Genomic DNA, 20,343 nt, shown 5'->3' on the forward strand with positions numbered 1-20,343 from the left:
AATTAAAAATAAACATTTTTGCTAAAATAATTATTAAATTATTGATTGATTGACTATGGCTTTTCAAATCACCCAGTATTGCTATCTGCAGCTTTAGTTCCAGGCAAATGTTGCATTTCTTCAGCCATTCCTGGACCTGTGATCAAAAACGAGCTACATATGGACAATACCAAAATAAATGATCTAATGACTCTGCCTCTGCCCAGCAGAATCTGCAGAGCTGGGAAGATTGTATACCCCATATATATAACATTCTATTAGTTGCAACAATTTTGTATAGTAATTTAAATTTAAAAATTTAAAGTTTTGAATCCGGCGTTGTTTTGTGTATCAATTCATAAACCATGTGCCATGGAATGGGTACATGGAAAATCTCTTCCCAACTATTTTGCAATTTATATGGCACAGCTGTCAGTTTTTTTAAATTGGTATATGTTTTTATTTATCACACTTTTCTTTAACCATTTATGTTCTTTATTACAGGGCTGACATACAAGTTCCTTACTTTTTCCCCCTTCTACTTGCCTCTTCCATTTTTGTGGTAATGCTGCAATTAATTGGTTGTAATTTTGGGTAGAGCAGACATTTCCATGTCTGTGTTAGCTGCATGTGTGACATCACTCCACCAGTCCTATTTATAATATTCACTAAAATTATACCTTTTTTAAACATTTCTTCGAAAAATATTTATTTTTTAAATCAATTAGTGTATTTGAATTTAACCACAATATTTGTTGTATTATTTGTTCTGTCTTTTCAGGTGGATTAAACTGAAATTGCAACCAACTTTCTAAGGCTTGTTTAAAAAATAAAGATATTTTGGAGATTGTTTCCTTTTTAAACAACCGAAAGTGGGCAGGTGTAATCTGAATAAAGGTCAAAAGGCCCTTCTTGAACATAGGATGAGACATTCGTACCAATTTACTAGAAAACCAGTTTGGATTTAAGTATAACTTTGGTATGACTGATGCCTTTAGTGAGAGGTCTAATGCTTTAATATTTAATAATTTCTGCCCTCCGAATTCATATTCGTTATATAAATAGGCCCTTTTAATTTTATCTTGCTTGCCGTTCCAAATAAAATGGAATATTTTTTGTTCATATAATTTAAAAAGCTGGTCACTAGGTGTAGGCAAAACCATAAGCAAATAGGTAAACTGTGATATCACTAAAGAGTTAATCAGGGTGATTTTTCCACAAATTGACAGGTATTTTCCTTTCCATGGTAGCAAGATCTTATCTATTTTTGCTAACTTTCTATAAAAATGTATTGGAGTGAGATCATTTCTTTCTTTTGGGATTTGTATACCGAGTATGTCCACATCTCCGTCAGACCATTTAATTGGTAAACTACAGGGTAATGTAAAATTAGCATTTTTTAGTGATCCAATACGTAATATAGTACACTTATCATAATTTGGTTTTAATCCAGAGAGGATAGCAAAAGTATCTAGATCCTCTATGAGGCTGTGGAGAGACTCTAATTGTGGTTTTAAAAGAAAACATGAATCATTGGCGTACAATGACACCTTAGTTTTTAAGCCACGGATTTCTAATCCCTTAATATTATTGTTTGATCTAATCTTAACAGCTAACATTTCGATGGCAATAATAAATAAATATGCCGATAGTGGACAACCTTGTTTTACTCCTCTAGATAGTTTAAAACTTTCTGAGATGTAGCCATTATTTACTATTTTACACCTAGGGTTACTATACATAACTTTAACCCATTTTATAAGAGATTCCCCAAAATTGAAATATTCTAGGCATTTATATATAATATCCAGTCATACTTTATCAAAAGCCTTTTCTAAATCAGCTATGAAAACCAGGCCTGGTGTCCCCGATATTTCATAGTATTCTATTGTTTCCAGTACTTGTCTTATATTATCTCCAATGTATCGTCCATGTAAAAAAACCTGTCTGATTAGGATGAACAATATCTGACAATACTTTTTTAATTCTATGTGCAAGCATTTTGCTAGGATTTTTGCATCACAACACTGAAGTGTTAGAGGTCTCCAATTTTTTAAATGGACTGGATCTTTGTATACACCATTTGGGTCCTGTTTAAGTAATAATGATATCAGACCTTCTTGTTGCGTGTCTGATAATCTACCGTTTATATAGGAGTGGTTAAAACATGCTAATAATGGTCCTTTGAGTATATCAAAAAACGTTTTGTATACTTCCACTGGTATGCCATCCAGCCCTGGAGTTTTGCCATCCTTAAAGGCCCCAATTGCATCAAGCAGTTCCTCCTCTGTAATTTGGCCTTCACATGAGTCTTTCTGTACAGATGTTAATTTTACATTATTATTGGGGAAAAAAAACATACAATTAGTTTCAGTTAGTGGAGATGGAGGAGCCTGAAACGAAAACATATTCTTAAAGTACTTTACTTCCTCTTTCAAAATATAATTTGGTAAATCATGCGTAACAAGTTTTAATACATTTTTTTGGTAGCATTTCTATATTGAAGATTGAAAAAGAATTTGGTGCATTTTTCCCCATATTCCATCCAGTTCGCTTTATTTTTATAATATATTACACTGGATCTTTCTTGAATAAGTTCCTCCATTTCTTTTTGTTTTTCCTCTAACTTATTCTGTGCCTCTGGTACCGTTTTTATTGCTATCTAACTGTACTGTTAGTCCTTCAATTTCCTTTGTTAATATGGACTCTTTTGATCTAAATTGCTTTTGTTTTATAGATGAGTACTGAATTGCATGGCCTCTAAAAGGCACACTTAAAAGTGTCCCATACAATAAGGGGATCTGCTGTACCCATGTTATGTCTGAAAAAGTCAGTTATAAATTCTTCTGTCTTAGTTCTAAACAATTTATCATAAAGTAGGCTTTGATTAAATTTCCAATATCCTCGCCCACGTGGAAATTCTGTAAGAGTAATATATATGCCAATTATGTGATGATCCGACCGCATTCTGTCCCCTATCAACACTTTTTAAACTTTTGGTGCCAGAGAGAATGGCATAAGAAAGTAGTCAAGACGACTAGCTTGATTAAGCCTCCGCCATGTATATCTCACTAGGTCAGGGTATTTAAGTCTCCATATGTCCACTAATTCCAATATATCCATGACATTCATGATTTCCTTAAGTGCCTGGGGGTGATAGTTTGTAGTGTGATTTCCTTTCCGGTCCATAGAGGTACTTAAGACCGTATTAAAATCTCCCACCATAATAAGAGTCTAGTGTTGCTGGTAGAGTTGATCAATTCTTATATATATTTTCAAAGAAGCTTGGATCATCATTATTTGGACCGTATAGGTTAATAAGCCATATCTGTTTATTGTCCAATAACATATTTAAAATAATCCATTTACCTTGATAATCTGTTTGGACAATTTGCACATTTGGATCAAAATTACTGTTAATTAAAACCATCAACACTTTTGAATTTCTTTGCCCATGGGAGAAATATATTTCGCCCCCCCAGTTCTTTTTCCACAAAACTTCTAAAACATCTAAAATTGTTGAAAGGGTTTCCTGTAATCAATAGATATTATATTCCTTGTCTTTTAACAAGGCAAATACTGATCGTCTTCTGTTATTATCTGCTAGACCATTACAATTGTAACTGGCTATACTTATTTCACCAATTACCATAATGAGACACAACTTTAAATTCTATTTATGAAAATATATGTTTGTAAACGTACCATTAAAAAGTAACATGATGATTGAGTGTCTATATACAGTGAGTGAAAAAAGTATTTGATCCCCTGCTAATTTTGTACGTTTGCCCACTGACAAAGAAATGATCATTCTATAATTTTAATGGTAGGTTTATTTGAACAGTGAGAGACAGAATAACAACAAAAAAATCCAGAAAAACGCATGTCAAAAATGTTATGAATTGATTTGCATTTTAATGAGGGAAATAAGTATTTGACCCCCTCTCAATCAGAAAGATTTCTGGATCCCAAGTGTCTTTTATACAGGTAACGAGCTGAGATTAGGAGCACACTCTTAAAGGGAGTGTTCCTAATCTCAGTTTGTTACCTATATAAAAGATACCTGTCCACAGAAGCAATCAATCAATCCGATTCCAAACTCTCCACCATGGCCAAGACCAAAGATCTCTCCAAGGATGTCAGGGACAGGATTGTAGACCTACACAAGGCTGGAATGGGCTACAAGACCATCGCCAAGCAGCTTGGTGAGAAGGTGACAACAGTTGGTGCGATTATTCGCAAATGGAAGAAACAGAAAAGAACTGTCAATCTCCCTCGGCCTGGGGCTCTATGCAAGATCTCACCCTGTGAGGTTGCAATGATCATGAGAAGGGTGAGGAATCAGCCCAGAACTACACGGGAGGATCTTGTCAATGATCTCAAGGCAGCTGGGACCATAGTCACCAAGAAAACAATTGGTAACACATTACGCCGTGAAGGACTGAAATCCTGCAGCGCCCGCAAGGTCCCCCTGCTCAAGAAAGCACATATACATGCCCGTCTGAAGTTTGCCAATGAACATCTGAATGATTCAGAGGACAACTGGTGAAAGTGTTGTGGTCAGATGAGACCAAAATGGAGCTCTTTGGCATCAACTCAACTCGGCGTGTTTGGAGGAGGAGGAATGCTGCCTATGACCCCAAGAACACCATCCCCACCGTCAAACATGGAGGTGGAAACATTATGCTTTGGGGGTGTTTTTCTGCTAAGGGGACAGGACAACTTCACCGCATCAAAGGGACGATGGGCGGGGCCATGTACCATCAAATCTTGGGTGAGAACCTCCTTCCCTCAGGCAGGGCATTGAAAATGGGTCGTGGATGGGTATTACAGCATGACAATGACCCAAAACACATGGCCAAGGCAACAAAGGAGTGGCTCAAGAAGAAGCACATTAAGGTCCTGGAGTGGCCTAGCCAGTCTCCAGACCTTAATCCCATAGAAAATCTGTGGAGGGAGCTGAAGGTTCGAGTTGCCAAACGTCAGCCTCGAAACCTTAATGACTTGGAGAAGATCTGCAAAGAGGAGTGGGACAAAATCCCTCCTGAGATGTGTGCAAACCTGGTGGCCAACTACAAGAAACGTCTGACCTCTGTGATTGCCAACAAGGGTTTTGCCACCAAGTACTAAGTCATGTTTTGCAGAGGGGTCAAATACTTATTTCCCTCATTAAAATGCAAATAATTTTATAACATTTTTTAAATGCATTTTTCTGGATTTTCTTGTTGTTATTCTGTCTCTCACTGTTCAAATAAACCTACCATTAAAATTATAGACTGATCATTTCTTTGTCAGTGGGCAAACGTACAAAATCAGCAGGGGATCAAATACTTTTTTCCCTCACTGTAGCTGTGCCATGATATTTGCATTGCTACTAAGTAAACCTCCAATTGGTCCCTACTATTCCACCCGCTAAAAGCCTTCCTCATCCCTAGTTGGGTTGTCATCCCAATGCCTGGCAGACCACCCCCGATCCCCCATATCCCACAGCCCTGAACAGACTGGGATCCATCCACAATTACTGACCACAACTACTGACCACAATTACTGACCACAACCACACAACTACTGACCACAATTCCTGACCACAACCACAAAACCACTGACCAAAACTACTGAACCACAACAACTGACCACAAAACCACTGACCAAAACTACTGAACCACAACAACTGACCACAAAACAACTGACCTAAACTACTGAACCACAACAACTGACCACAAAACAACTGACCTAAACTACTGACCACAACTACTCAACCACATACCTACTTACCGAAACTACTGACAGAACCACTGACCAAAAGCACAAAACTACCGACTATAATTTCTGACCACAACCACACAACTACTGACCACAACCAACCAACTACTCACCAGACAACTATTGACCACAACTAGAAACCATAACTACTGACAACAATTACTGAACACAAATCCTGACCGCAACCACACAATTACTGACCACAACTACTGACCACAACATCACACTTACTGACCACACCTACTGAACCAAAACTACTAACCACTACTGACCACACCTACTGACCACAACTACTGAACTGACCACAACTACTGACCACAACTGCTGAATCACACAACTACTGAACCACACAACTAATGACCGCAACCACACAACTATTGGCCACAATTACTAACCACAAGCACACAACTAGTGACCACAACCACCTAACTACTGACCACACAACTACTGAACTGACCACAACTACTGACCACAACTGCTGAATCACACAACTACTGAACCACACAACTAATGACCGCAACCACACAACTACTGGCCACAATTACTAACCACAAGCACACAACTAGTGACCACAACCAACTAACTACTGACCACACAACTACTGACCACAACTAGTGACCACAACTATTGAACTACACACCTACTGACCACACAACTATTGGACCACATAACTACTGACCACACAACTATTGAACCACACAACTACTGACCAAAACCAACCACTGACCATAACACAACTAGAGACCATATCTACTGACAGCAACTACTGAACACAAACACACAACTACTGAACACTAATGACCACAACTACTGACCACAACAAAACAAGTACTGAACCATACACATACTTAACAAAACTACTGACCACTACTGACCAATACTACTCACCATAACACCACAACTACTGACCACACAACTACTAACCACACAACTACTGACCACAACAGCACAAATACAGACTACAACTACAGACCACAACCACACATCTACTGACCACCAAACTGCTGAACCACAACTAGTGACCACAACCACAACTTCTTCCATTACCACTGTCGTGACGTTGTATTAGTTAATGTGACGACTGTTGCTCATCGAATGATTAACGGTTTATAATTGCGTGATTAAATGAATTAAGCAATGAATCAAGCAATTGTTAACTCATCAACCTGGGGCACCATGGGAACAGTATTTTGATTGAGTTTCTATTTCCCAAATTAACTCAAAGGATATCAGAATATCGATTTTACAACAGTCGCTAAATTAATCAATTTCCTCTACAGTCTCATTCTGAGCGTCGCATAATCCGGGAATCTGCATGGACCCGGGCTTCACCAATGAGTTTACCACACCAATCTTAGTTGATTATTTATTTACTAGCAAGCTAAAATGATTATAAAAATACACATACACAAAACACAGTCTAGCTATTGATTAGGACTTAGTATAACGGGCCAACACACTATGGCGCATGTTACCCAAAATGGGGATTTAAAAGAGAGAGAAACCAAGAAAGTACACGAGAGAAATATACATTTGGGTTCATTTGTCAGCCATGCTTATTTAAACCTAGCCTTGCCCCGAACTGCCGCTCTTATGGGTCAGAATATAATGATGTAATTACGTGTTGGAGGTCTCAGGTGGGAAGCTCCGCGTGTGTCGTTTAGGCTTCTCAATGACGCACTTCTCCGGCGCAACTCTCTGGTTGTCCTCACGATGTCAGTGTCCTTCTTGGCTAAGTGGTCTGATCCCTCGCCCTTGATCTGAAAGGGGTCTTCTGAGGACAGACAGCTCTGTAGCTCAGAGCTCACAGCTTCGGGCTCGAACGGTGTATATACCACGATTCAATGGAGAGTGGAGGCTGGGTGGTTCGGCTTGAATTCACCCGCTTAGACACAGCTACTCGTCCGTAGCTCGTGTAGAAAAATATTTCTTTGTCTTCAACCTTGTGTTTCGTTTTGGGGTTCGTTGACTTTGTTAGACCTTCGCTGCAGCTTGGGGTCAATTAGACTCCTATGTTAATTCTTCACTCTCCTGTCTTATACCCTAGGGTCAGAAGTGGGCGTAACCGCCTTTAGTGCAATTCTCTGGGCGGACCAAGTTAAGGGGCAAGGCCTAGATTTGACTAAAATCCTATTTTAGACCCTACCTTCACATCTCATCTTTACCAAAACATTCTCTTTGATTTGGATATTTTCCACACAACGTACAATGTATAAACATCAGGCATATACTGGGAAAACTCTTAAAGGTACAATGTTTTCATAATAACGTCATCTCTTAACCTTTAATAACAATTCAAAAGTTACATACATTTTCATATTCCACCTCTCGTCATGACCACCATTGTGGCTGACGGAAACCATTGTTCCAAAGTCCCTTTATTGCATGTTTTAATGTTCTGAGGCCAGTTCTCCATAGTGAGAGGACAAAGGAATTTCTCAGTGGCCTAAGGTTTATTATGGGCGTGAGGTGTCATAAAACCCCCCACATCTTCAGACCCCTAGATCTCTCCTCATCTGTTGGGGGTTTGGGAGATAATCTGTAGGGTGGTGGTCTCCTGTACCCTGACCTGATCAGGACAGTCATGACACCACAAACATACTTGTATACTTGCCTGTCTGTCTCTTCACAGCCCCCACTGTTCCATAAGGTGGGTCTTTATCTGATTTTTAAGTCTTATTTTACGGCTTGAGTTACTTGATGTGGAATAGAGTTCAATGTAGTCATGGCTGTATGTAGTACTGTGTGCCTCCCATAGTCTGTTCTGGACTTGGGGACTGTGAAGAGACCTATTGCGGCATGTCTTGTGGGGTAGGCATGGGTGTCTGAGCTGTGTGCTAGTATTTCAAACAGACAGCTCGGTGTATTCAACATGTCAATACCTCTCACAAATACAAGTAGTGATGAAGTCAAGCTCTCCTCCACTTTGAGCCAGGAGAAATTGACAGGCATATTATTAATATTAGCTCTCTGTGTACATATAGGGCCAGCCTTGCTGCCCTGGGCCAGCCTTGCTGCCCTGGGCCAAATGTAATTTTCATACATCCCTCTTTGTGGCACCTAACTACACAACTGAACAGTAGTCCAGGTGCGACAAAACTAGGGCCTGTAGGACCTGCCTTGTTGATAGAGTTGTTAAGAAGGCAGAGAAGCGCTTTATTATGGACAGACCTCTGCTCATCTTAGCTACTGTTGCATTAATATGTTTTGACCATGACAGTTTATTGTCCAGGGTTACTCCAAACAGTTTAGTGTACTCAACTTGCTCAATTTTCATATTATTCATTACAAGATTTAGTTGAGGTTTAAGGTTTAGTGAATGATTTGTCTCAAATACAATGCTTTTAGTGTTTGAATTATTTAGGAATAACTTATTTCTTGCCACCCATTCTGAAACTGACTGCAGCTCTTTGTTAAGCATTGCAGTTTTTTTTAACTTGCTGTGGTAGTTGACGTGTATAATGTTGAGTCATCAGCATACATAGACACACAGGCTATACTCAGAGCCAGTCGCAGGTCACTACTAAAGATTTTAAAAAGTAAGGAGCCTAGACAGCTGCCCAGGGGAATGCCTGACTCTACCTGGATTATGTTGGAGAGGCTTCCATTAAAGAACACCCTCTGTGTTCTGTTAGACAGGTAACTCTCTATCCACAATATAGCAGTGGATGTAAAGCCATAACACGTTTTTAAGCAGCAGATTATGATCGATAATGTCAAAATCTGCACCAACAATTTTTTTTATAATACATTTCTCTCAACCAATCATCAGTAATTTGTGTAAGTGCCATAGGGAATGCTGTTCCCTATAAACATGCTGAATATCTGTTAATTTGTTTACTGTGAAAAAGCAATGTATCAATGGCGCCGGAGGGGATGGCTGCCTTTTTATGGGCTCCTAACCAATTGTGCTATTTTATGTGTTTTCTCCCATTGTTTGTAACTTATTTTGTACATAATGTTGATGACCGAAAAGAGCTTCTGAATATCAGAACAGCGATTACTCACCTCGAACTGGACAAAGATGTATTATTTATTTAATGACTAAGACGCGAAGGACATAATGTTGCTCCCAGACAAGGCCCAAATCTATGGAACGCCGTTTGGGTCTTAAAGCACATGGTCAAAACATGATCTTTTTAATGCTACGTGTGTGAAGTAAACAGGTGGAGGCTCTAAATTAACATCTTCACGGGCTAAATTAATGCCTACACGCGTCAAATAAGCATGTGCAAATATGTTTGCAGGTGGTTCAACATGTGCTAAATAAACGTCTGCAAGCGGTCCTGCACACGTCAAGTTAACGCCTACAGCTGCTAAATATACACCTACACACGCTAACTTAACGCATTCTTTAATATGCTAATTTTACTAGCCAATTTCCCTCCCTCCTCCTTTCAACCAGATTTCACAGTTTGAAGGAACTTCCTTTTCCACTGCAAGCAGAGTTTGAACCTTTACAAGGTAATGGTTTTGTCTTTGAAATTTGTTGTTACTGAATCGTAAGGTTTATCAGCTAGTTTACAGTGGAAGGATCTGTTTCTCATCACTGGCTATAAAATGCAGCTAACATTAATCTAGCACCAGGATCAGCAGTGCTTAGCATAAGCTAAGTCAGATACTTGCTAGCTAATTTAGCTAACGTCGGTAGCCTCGAACCCCAGCCATATTATATCATATAGTTAGCCTCAAACTTTGCCTGGTCATACTGCTAGCCGCAGTGAACGGCACCGTGTTGTGTTTTATTAAAAGCCCTGCTGAAAAAACATGTAAACTATAACAGCCACGAAAACACATTGGACTTTTGATACCATCAAGGTAAATTACATACTAGCAAGATTGTTGCTTGAATGCAGGACCAGGCATACATAGATGAGACAACGGAGATGCTCAAAATCCTGGTAGTTCTAGATTTTTGGACTATTGTCTTTATTTTGCAAATTTGGCTAGTGACAACCTTGTAAACCTTTGCTAACGTCTAACGTTACATGTCAGCTTTCGAACAGAGTAGACTTTAATGTGCACGTTCACTTTTTGAATATTTATATTCCTTCAAAGCTACCTAAATGTGACTTATCGGCTAGTACTGAAGCAGGACATGTTTTTGAGTTCCGTTTTTAGCCCAAAGCCTTGTATTTAAGCAAAACAACAACTTAAGGTCAGCAACTTCTTCAGCCTGACTGGCTTTCATTTAAATGCTAGCGTTAGCCGCGCTAGCTCGCGATTAGCATGAAGACAGAAAAGCTCACATAAAGCAAATTTGGCTAGTGACAACCTTGTAAAACCTTTGCTAACGTCTAACGTTACATGTCAGCTTTCGAACAGAGTAGACTTTAATGTGTACGTTCACATTTTGAATATTTATATTCCTTCGAAGCTTATCAGGGTAAAATAACTTCAGGCATATACACAGTACTGCTTCAAAGGAATAGGGTTCCCATTCCTTCCACTTTATTTTCCCACAATTGTGTCTTGCAGAAGGGAACCATGAAGAGGAGCTTGGAGTGGGCAAGGGGGATGCTGATAAAGCAGCAGAGAAGACCTGATTCATCAAGTATCAATTAATTCTGGTGATTCTCACCTGGTTGGCATGCATGCACAACATGACAAGGTGTACAACATTAAGCCCAATCAAATATCCAATGTTATTCAAACATGTATCCCAATTTACAGTCAAGCAACGTTTGTCAGCTGTGTTAATGTTATGAACTACAAACAATCTATGGTTCTTGGAGTCAATGAATCAATTGAAAGGGACTACAATTAGACATTTTTAAACTGTGCCAGTAAAGATGACAGTCATCTGCTCTTATGGTTATGTTTACGTTTTTTCCAGACACTTCAATCTGACACTCTTGTTAATGTTTGACGTCAGGCAAAACATCTTCAGCCACTGTAGGACGGAGAGCCGCTGGTTGGCATTTGACTGCAGTGTCTGTGGGTGTACCAGGAAAGGACGTTAGAAGTTAGGTCCCTATGATATCAATGCTTCTTACCATCTCCACTGCAGCCCAGTCGATATCAATTTAAAAAAACTGGAACAATAGATAGTGTAGCACAATGTACAACTCCAGTTTGCCTATTGTCCCAACAAATGTCAATTATACATTTTTACATACGTCAGAGTGCATTTTATTTTATAGCTCTGCTTTCAACGCCATCCTGACCCACAAACTGGTTTGCAGACTCAGGGCTCTGGGTGTAAATCCTGTAATAACAAATTTCGATTTTTTACATTATCATAAGAATGTGTATCCCCAGAATTGACGTGACACTACCATGGTACACATGAGTACATGAAGGAGCTGTGGGACCCAACACTACCATGGTACACATGAGTACATGAAGCAGCTCTGGGACCTGACACTACCATGGTACACATGAGTACATGAAGGAGCTGTGGGACCCGACACTACCATGGTACACATGAGTACATGAAGGAGCTGTGGGACCCGACACTACCATGGTACACATGAGTACATGAAGCAGCTCTGGGACCTGACATAATGGTGATAGGACAAGTCTCAGTGTAAACAAAACAAAGTAGATGTTTTACATTATCATAATGTGTATCCCCAGAATGGACCTGACACTACCATGGTACACATGAGTACATGAAGGAGCTGTGGGACCTGACATAATGATGATAGGACAACAGTCTCAGCGTAAACAAAACAAAGTACATGGTGATACTTGACCATTCTCCCATCTACTGTACATTGACATGGAGATGATCAGCAGCTTCAAGTTCCTGGGCACCCTGATATCCTTTTCTGCCTTCAGTTACTTCACTCAAAGTCCCACTTGTGCTTCTCCACTACCCTCAAACTTGCTCCACCACGACCTATGTACCAACTACAGTGTCTTTTATTGCCATTACACATGTAAATGAAATGTACATATTTACGGTAGGATTTATTTATGGTAACATTGCACATATTGTAACAGTCCCTTGACATACATGACTTAACTATGCATAATGCTCAGTTTACCCACTAAGAAATCATACATTTATTAAATCTGCATTATTTATTACTGTGTCCAATTGATTCTGGTTGGTTGTAATGTTTTTGAAAACTTTCACTGCACAACTTTTTTTGCTGATGGACAATCCGGTCGGAAACTTTAATAATATCAATTCTTTTGGGACACATCACCAATTAACATTGGCTGCAGTATTCCGAACTTACTAGGTAGTCATGCAATAAACGTTTTGGATAATTCCCCTTAAATGAATTCTTTAAATCAAATTGAATTTGTCACATGCGCCAAATACAACAGTGAAATGCTTATTTAAAAACCCTTAACCAAAAATGCAGTTTAAAAAAAACGACAAAAAGAGTAAATAATTAAAGAGCATCAGTAAAATAACAATAGCGAGGCTATATACTGTACAGGGGATACCGGTACAGGGAATGTTCGGGGGCACCGGTTAGTCAAGTTAATATATATATATGTAGGTAGAGATATTAAAGTGACTATGCATAGATAGTAGCAGCAAATAGTCTGGGTAGCCATTTGATTAGATGTTCAGTAGTCTTATGGCTTGGGGGTAGAATCTGTTTAGAAGCCTCTTGGACATAGACTTGGCGCTCCGGTACCACTTGCTGTGTGGTAGCAGATAGAACTGTAGCTGTGGCTCCACTGGCAATCCCAGCCTAGGAATGCTGAAACCCCCGAAGTGAAAATGAAAACCTTCTCCATGGTTAAAGGGTATGTGTTCCCCCTGAAAAAAAGGGAAGGGGGGGTCATTAAAGTCCATAAGTAACACTTGTTGGAGAGCACAATACTCTAAGTGAAGGTAGTTTGGGATTTCATTTATCCATTACATTCTTAGGGGGACCATGGAAGAATAAGGCTATAAAATGCTGTCCCACAGTTGTGAGAGTGATTAGGTGATGTTTTACTGATGTGGGCCGTGTTACTTCAATGATCATGGTTTTGCATCTAACCTTCCACCTCCAGAAGCCAGTCCCCCCAGAAACATATGACTCTTCTCTCTATTGCTCTTTGATTGGTACCATGTGGAGAGCACTCTGCTTTGAAGAGAGAAGCTATGTCTGGCCAAAAGAGGTTTCTCAGCGTAGATGAAACACTCTCTGAAGAGGCTTCAGTGTCTATTCATGTAAGGCAGGAGACCTAGACACTCCAGACCTCTTTGAATCTATAAAGTAAAAAAAGTCAATGAATTAACCCTGAAGAATTTAACTAAACTTGAGACTCACTACTCAAGAGCATCCCATATCCTGCTTTCTAAGTAGAACTTTGTGGCTGACTCCACCATGGCATCCCTCTCCAATGTACGAATGTATCGCACTGGACCCAACTCGACCGCTTCCTGTGCCTCGTCAACAGTTTGTGCTAACTGGATCTTAAATTGTTTGTTTATTGAACAGTGTTTTGGGAAAAATTAGCAAAATAAACTGATTATCACTACCCTTAAAAAACATTGACTGCCAACAAAAGGAAACCAAATCCATGTGGAAAAGTCTTCATGAACATCTACAACCCTAATATTTTTTTTCGAACTTAGTGCAAATGAACAGTAACATAGCATCCATCACAGTATAAAGTACTTACCTTCTCCAACTTCTCTCTTAAGTTATATTCCACCATTTCTTTCATTTCTGGCACAGGAGGTTGTAGGCCATATACTTGCCTGTATAGCCTCTGAAAAAATGTGTCTTTACACCCCCATGTACTAGACAGACAGCAATCATGTGGCCCACCTGCTTGTATACGCCATCATAGAGTGCTGTCACACAGAAGACAAACAGTAAATAAAGGACACATTACATACAAAAATCAAATGTCTTACTCAAGTCATATATATTGCCATAAACAAACGTGTCTTTGTTGGTGTAAAAGTGTAACTCACCTTGAGAGTTGCAAGAAAGGCATTTTTGCCAATCAGGTCCCTCAAATATTGCAAAGGAATGGATGGCACTCATTAGCAGCCAGAGAAATTCTCTTGAGGGACCACCCTCATCAGCTGCCCCTTTTCCGTCACCATCCCTAAAAACCATGTCTATTTTTGCCTCCGGATTAAAGCGGGCTCTCTTAAAGCCTCTCATTGCACAATCATAAACGTTGTCCCTCATCACGTTAATTCGGTTGGCATCTCATTAACTTCAGCAGTGTTTGGAGGTCAACACTAAAAGAGACATTCAGAATAACAAAGCTCAGATACTTCCCACAATTCATCTGTAATAACAAGACATTTAATTGTTTACAGGGATGACATACTCATTGTCATCACCAACATCAACAGAAGAGTGTGGTGAAGGTGGACGATAAGCCTCAGGGAATGGTGGAGGGGGGCCACAAGAAGTGGTGCAGAAGATGGGGGGGCCACAGGAATAGGTGCTGCCACAAGTGTAGCCTCGTTTGTAGAAGTAGTCTGTAAAAGGTCATTTAAAGGCTTATACATTTCAAAAACATGGAGAAAGGAATAAAGCTGTCAAACATAATGTGATTGCGTTCTGAAAACGATTTACAGAAATAAAATGTAGCCGCATGCATCACTCACTATAGAATGTAATCAATGTGTAGGTCCAGAAGACTATAGAATGTAATCAATGTGTAGGTCCAGAAGACTATAGAATGTAATCAATGTGTAGGTCCAGAAGACGTTTTAAGGATGCATGTTGCTCTATTTTTTAAATAATATTTTCAATATGTATTACATTCATCAAGCAGACAGTGTTGTTTTCTCCTCAATGGTCCGTCCTAACTCTGGAGGGAACGCCATATCTGGAGACAGCATTTATGAAGCAATCCATTACAGTACTGCTGCGATTGTTGCTGGAAGCACGGAGAAACAATGAGACGGCTGAACCCATCAATGCCACCATGTATGACTATCCTCCACCTAAATCAGAAAATACAGCACAGGTTGATACAAAAGCTGAAGACACATTAAATACACAAACATCACCATCCTCCTTTACCACTTAAATGCTGCATCAGGTTCCTGCAGTATATAACAAAGCAGCAGACCAAATATTAAATTAACATCCAAAATGTGGAACAATGTTTATGAACAATGTTTATGAACAGTCTACTGCGGATCACAACTATAAGTTCTTCCATTAGCCCTCTAAAGGCCACAACAAGTGTTTGTTCTAGACTGTTTCCTGCAGCGGAAGATGTGTGATTACAATATCTACTTCAATTGGAAAAAATAAGCACGTTTATCTTGATGACTCAAGAGGACAGACTCTCCTGTTGTTCACAATTAGGCACAAATACTTTGCTCCAACTGTTTTTGCCTCCGTATGTCCTCAATATAAGCATGTTTGTTAATTTCATGATGCAGATATTCTATCAATCACAGAAGTAGCAGAAACACAATAAAACAATTATTATCCACGAGTGACATATGGTATCAAGGGCCATTGCTTCCTGAACTGTTAGTTGTTGATGAACAAGTTGTTGATTAACAATTTGAGATGTTACAATGTACAACTTCTCACCAGTGATATAGAAAATTGTGTCAATCACAAAGATACATCTACCTTATCAGTTTGTGGTTTCCATCAAGGTGCCATAACGAGTTTGGTCCAGCAACACGACATGACCTTCTATGCAGCCTCTGCGACATGGCTCTTTTAACACGAAGCATGCTGTCCCTCACTCTGCGTCTCTGAACCCAGAGCCCTTAATTGTGATCGAACAGCCTCCGGTCCACGTTTGTCGTTCCCAACCACCAAGTCCTTAATCTTTTCATCCAGAGCCAAGTCTGAAATGTCAGAATATAACAGTGTATGTGACAGATGGAAGTGTCTGGGGTAAAAAAGGAACAATGGACAGGGATAAGGTCATATCATCATAGTCATTTTAAAGTCCCGTCTTGATTGTAGTCATTCTAAATTGTTTGATTGGTAAGAAACTGGAACCCATGTATCTAAAGTCTGTAGTTTATAGCATTACTCCCAAGCACAACTGACCTTAGACGACATTTGACTGTCGATCTGAGACACACTGAAAGCACAGGACATCAGAAACCTCAGTTGCTCTTGAGTGATGGCATAACAAGGCGCACCTCTAGCTCCTCTCCAAGTCTGAGGAGCCCGGTAAGTGGAACTGGCTGTGACAATAATACACTGTGTTTAGGCTTACTTTATGTTTTGTGACACAGCCCACCCCCCTCATTCCAAAAACACTTTTAAATTATAGTAACTGTCACAAATTGTGGCCAAGTAATGCTTTTATAATTTTGGATTTTAAAGCCAAGACATAAATAGAAATGTTGACCAAGAACAAATAGAATGGGCAGCAGGAGAACGAAGAGTGAAAAAAAAAACATTTATCAGCCTCCCCCTAGCACACTCAAGGCTCCTCTGCATGGTTTCCATTCTGCAAGACGACAGTTTTGTGAAAATACAGACCATGGATGCGACTGAGATTCCTGTTCAAACAGTGCCACAGTACTAACGTTAACGTTCCTGGTTTATGTCTGAAGTTGTTAATTTCTACATCATAGGCTTAGATGAAATATTCATATTTCAAAGGGTATTCAAAAATATATCTGTGCTGTTGGAAAGCTGATATGTTATATGTTATTATATTAGCAAAGTTTTTACTAGGTTGTCCTAGGTCAAATAATGAGCATTGTAAATGTTTTCATGCTAATCGCGAGCTAGCGCGGCTAAGGCTAGGTAGCATTGCCAGCCTGCATGAAGTTTTAGATCTTCAGTTGTTGTTTTGCCTAAAAATACAAAAACATGTTTGACGTCAGTACTCCTCGATAATAAGTCACCTTTATGTAACTAGCAGGGCTGTAAAAATATTACAAGACGGCGCCGTTCACTGTGGCTATGGCCGGGGTGTGCAGCTAAGGAACGTTATCAAGCGAACTAGTAACTAATTTAGCAATTCAGCCATTTAAATACCAGCATTCATTACAACAAAATATACATATTCTACATATACTAGCTAAATATAAAATACTCCCTTGGCCTAATCTGATTTACAATATTAGTGACACATAGACCTAAGTTACTTGCACTGCTGTCTCAGTGTCTGAGCCTCCAACATAGCTGCATAGTCATACACAGATCCGTCCTCTGTGTTAGCTAGCAGATCAACTTTATGATTAAGTAATAATAGTATTTAAAAAGAATCAACCTTCTTAACGTGGACTGAAGGGCATCAAGTTTGCAGCGGATATGTAAGTTCCTTCTCGCCATCTTCAATTGTGGTGTTGTTGCATCAAACTGACTGTACACTAATTTAATGAAAGGAGGAGCTAGGGAAATTGGCTGGTAAAATTAGCATATTAATTAAAGAACCCGTTAAGTTAGCGTGTGTAGGTGTATATTTAGCAGCTGTTGGCGTTAATTTGACGTGTGCAGGACGGCTTGCAGCCGTTTATTTAGCACATTTGCACGCACTTATTTGATGCGTATAGGTGTTCATTTAACGCGTGCGCACATTAATTTAGCACCTGCACACGTTAATTTAGTGCCTGCACGTGTTAATTTAGCGCCTGCACCTGCTTACTTTACACACGCAGCATTAAAAATATCGCGTTTTGACCACGTGCTTTAAGACCCAAACGGCGTTCCATACAAATCCCCGTCATTCGCATGTAGAAAAGTAGGAGATACAGGGAGCGCAGATCAGGGTGCCTTGTGAGAATTAGTCAGCGAGTGGGTAACCTGCCTCTACCGTCAGTTCTATTGGCCAATGTGCAATCACTGGAGAATAAACTGGATGAGCTCCATTCGAGACTATCCTACCAATGGGACATGAAAAACTGTAATCGCTGATGTTTCACCGAGTCGTGACTGAATGACAACATGGATAATATGCAGTTGGCTGGGTTTTCCGTATATTTATCACCACAAACCAACGCTGGCACTAAGACCGCACTCAACAAGCTGTATAAGGCCATAAGCAAACCAGAAAATGCTCATCCAGAAGCGGCGCTCCTAGTGGCCTCATTTCTACCAGCATGTCACATGTGCAACCAGAGGGGGAAAAAAACTAGACCACCTTTACTCCACACACAAAGACGCATGCAAAGCTCTCCCTTGCCATCCATTTGGAAAATCTGACCATAATTCTATCCTCCTGATTCCTGCTTACAAGCAAAAATTAAAGCAGGAAGTACCAGTGACTCGCTCAATACGGAAGTGGTCAGATGACGCAGTGCTATGCTGCAGGACTGTTTAACTAGCAGACTGGAATATGTTCCAGAATTCATCCAATGGATTTGAGTACACCACCTCAGTCACCGGCTTCATCAATAAGTGCATCGATGACATCCTCCCCACAGTGACCGTACGTACATATCCCAACCAGAAGCCATGGATTACAGGCAGCATCCGCATCGAGCTAAAGGCTATTATGGACTACAAAGGGAAACCCAGCCACGAGCTGCCTGTGACGCAAGCCTACCAGATGGGCTAAATGCCTTTTATGCTCACTTCGAGGAAAGCAACACTGAAGCATGCATGAGAGCACCAGCTGTTCCGGACAACTGTGTGATCACGCTCTCCGTAGCCATTGTGAGCAAGAACTTTAAACAGGTCAACATTCACGAGGCCGCGGGGCTAGACGGATTACCAGGACGTGTACTCAGAGCATGCACGGACCAACTGGCAAGTGTCTTCACTGACATTTTCACCTCTCCCTGACCGAGTCTGTAATACCGACATGTTTCAAGCAGACCAACATAGTCCCTGTGCCAAGAAAGCGAAGGTAACCTGCCTAAATGACTACCGCCCCGTAGCACTCACGTTGGTAGCCATGAAGTGCTTTGAAAGGCTGGTAATGGCTCACATCAACACCGTCATCCCAGATGACACAATCTCAATCGCACTCCACACTGCCCTTTCCCACCTGGAAAAAAGGAAATCCTATGTGAGAATGCTGTTCATTGACTACAGCCCAGCATTCAGTGTTCAACACCATAGTCCCCACGAAGCTCATCATGAAGCGAAGGACCCTAGGACTAAATACCTCCCTCTGCAACTGGATCCTGGACTTCCTGACGGTCGCCCCCAGGTGGTAAGGGTGGGCAGCACCACATCTGCCACGCTGATCCTCAACACAGTGGCCCCTCAGGGGTGGGTGCTTAGTCCTGTAATCCCTGTTCACCCACGACTGCGACGCCAAGCACGACCCCAACACCATAATTCAATTTGCTGATGACACAACGGTGGTAGGCCTGATCACCGACAACGATGAGACAGCCTATAGGGAGGAGGTCAGAGACCTGGCAGAGTGGCTCCAGGACAACAACCTCTCCCTCAACGTGAGCAAGACGAAGGAGATGATCGTGGACTACAGGAAAAGGAGGGCCGAATACGCCCCCATTCACATCAACAGGGCTGTAGTGGAGCAGGTCGAGAGTTTCAAGTTCCCTGGTGTCCACATCACCAACAAACTAATATGGTCCAAACCCCTGGGGCTATAACAACACTGTACAGCATGTGTTTGATTGGGTTCCTAGAAACACTTTTATTTTATCCTAATGGTGCTGATTAGACTGGCATCTGATGGGTGTAATTGGTTTGTTTGGGCTGACCTAATTTAAATGGAGCTGTGCAACATCCCCTGTTCTGGAGAAGCTTGTGTTTCTGATTCATTCCA

At 40.4% G+C, this 20,343-nt stretch overlaps 2 long non-coding RNA genes across 6 annotated transcripts; one reads left to right on the forward strand and one right to left on the reverse strand.

Moving 5' to 3' along the window:
- Positions 1–9,708: 9,708 nt before the first annotated feature.
- Positions 9,709–12,774, forward strand: LOC106560657 (uncharacterized). The gene is made up of 2 exons (XR_001318644.3): positions 9,709–10,206; positions 11,221–12,774. It is a non-coding gene; the product is annotated as an uncharacterized LOC106560657 (long non-coding RNA).
- LOC106560645 (uncharacterized) lies at positions 11,156–18,272 on the reverse strand. 5 transcript variants are annotated; one of them, XR_006756971.2, is made up of 9 exons: positions 17,872–18,266; positions 16,692–16,831; positions 16,260–16,483; positions 15,429–15,613; positions 14,989–15,142; positions 14,621–14,896; positions 14,323–14,497; positions 13,695–13,906; positions 12,639–13,468 (listed from the first exon to the last, which is right to left on the reverse strand). It is a non-coding gene; the product is annotated as an uncharacterized LOC106560645 (long non-coding RNA). The 5 variants fall into 5 exon arrangements; XR_014395502.1 differs by adding an exon at positions 11,156–12,240 and having other exon boundaries at positions 12,375–14,497; positions 17,872–18,272; XR_001318639.3 differs by having other exon boundaries at positions 13,695–14,497; positions 17,872–18,268.
- Positions 18,273–20,343: the final 2,071 nt, after the last annotated feature.

This window comes from Salmo salar, chromosome 01 (genome assembly GCF_965601325.2).
Source record: "Salmo salar chromosome 01, fSalSal1, whole genome shotgun sequence".
In the NCBI taxonomy this organism is placed as follows: domain Eukaryota; kingdom Metazoa; phylum Chordata; class Actinopteri; order Salmoniformes; family Salmonidae; genus Salmo; species Salmo salar.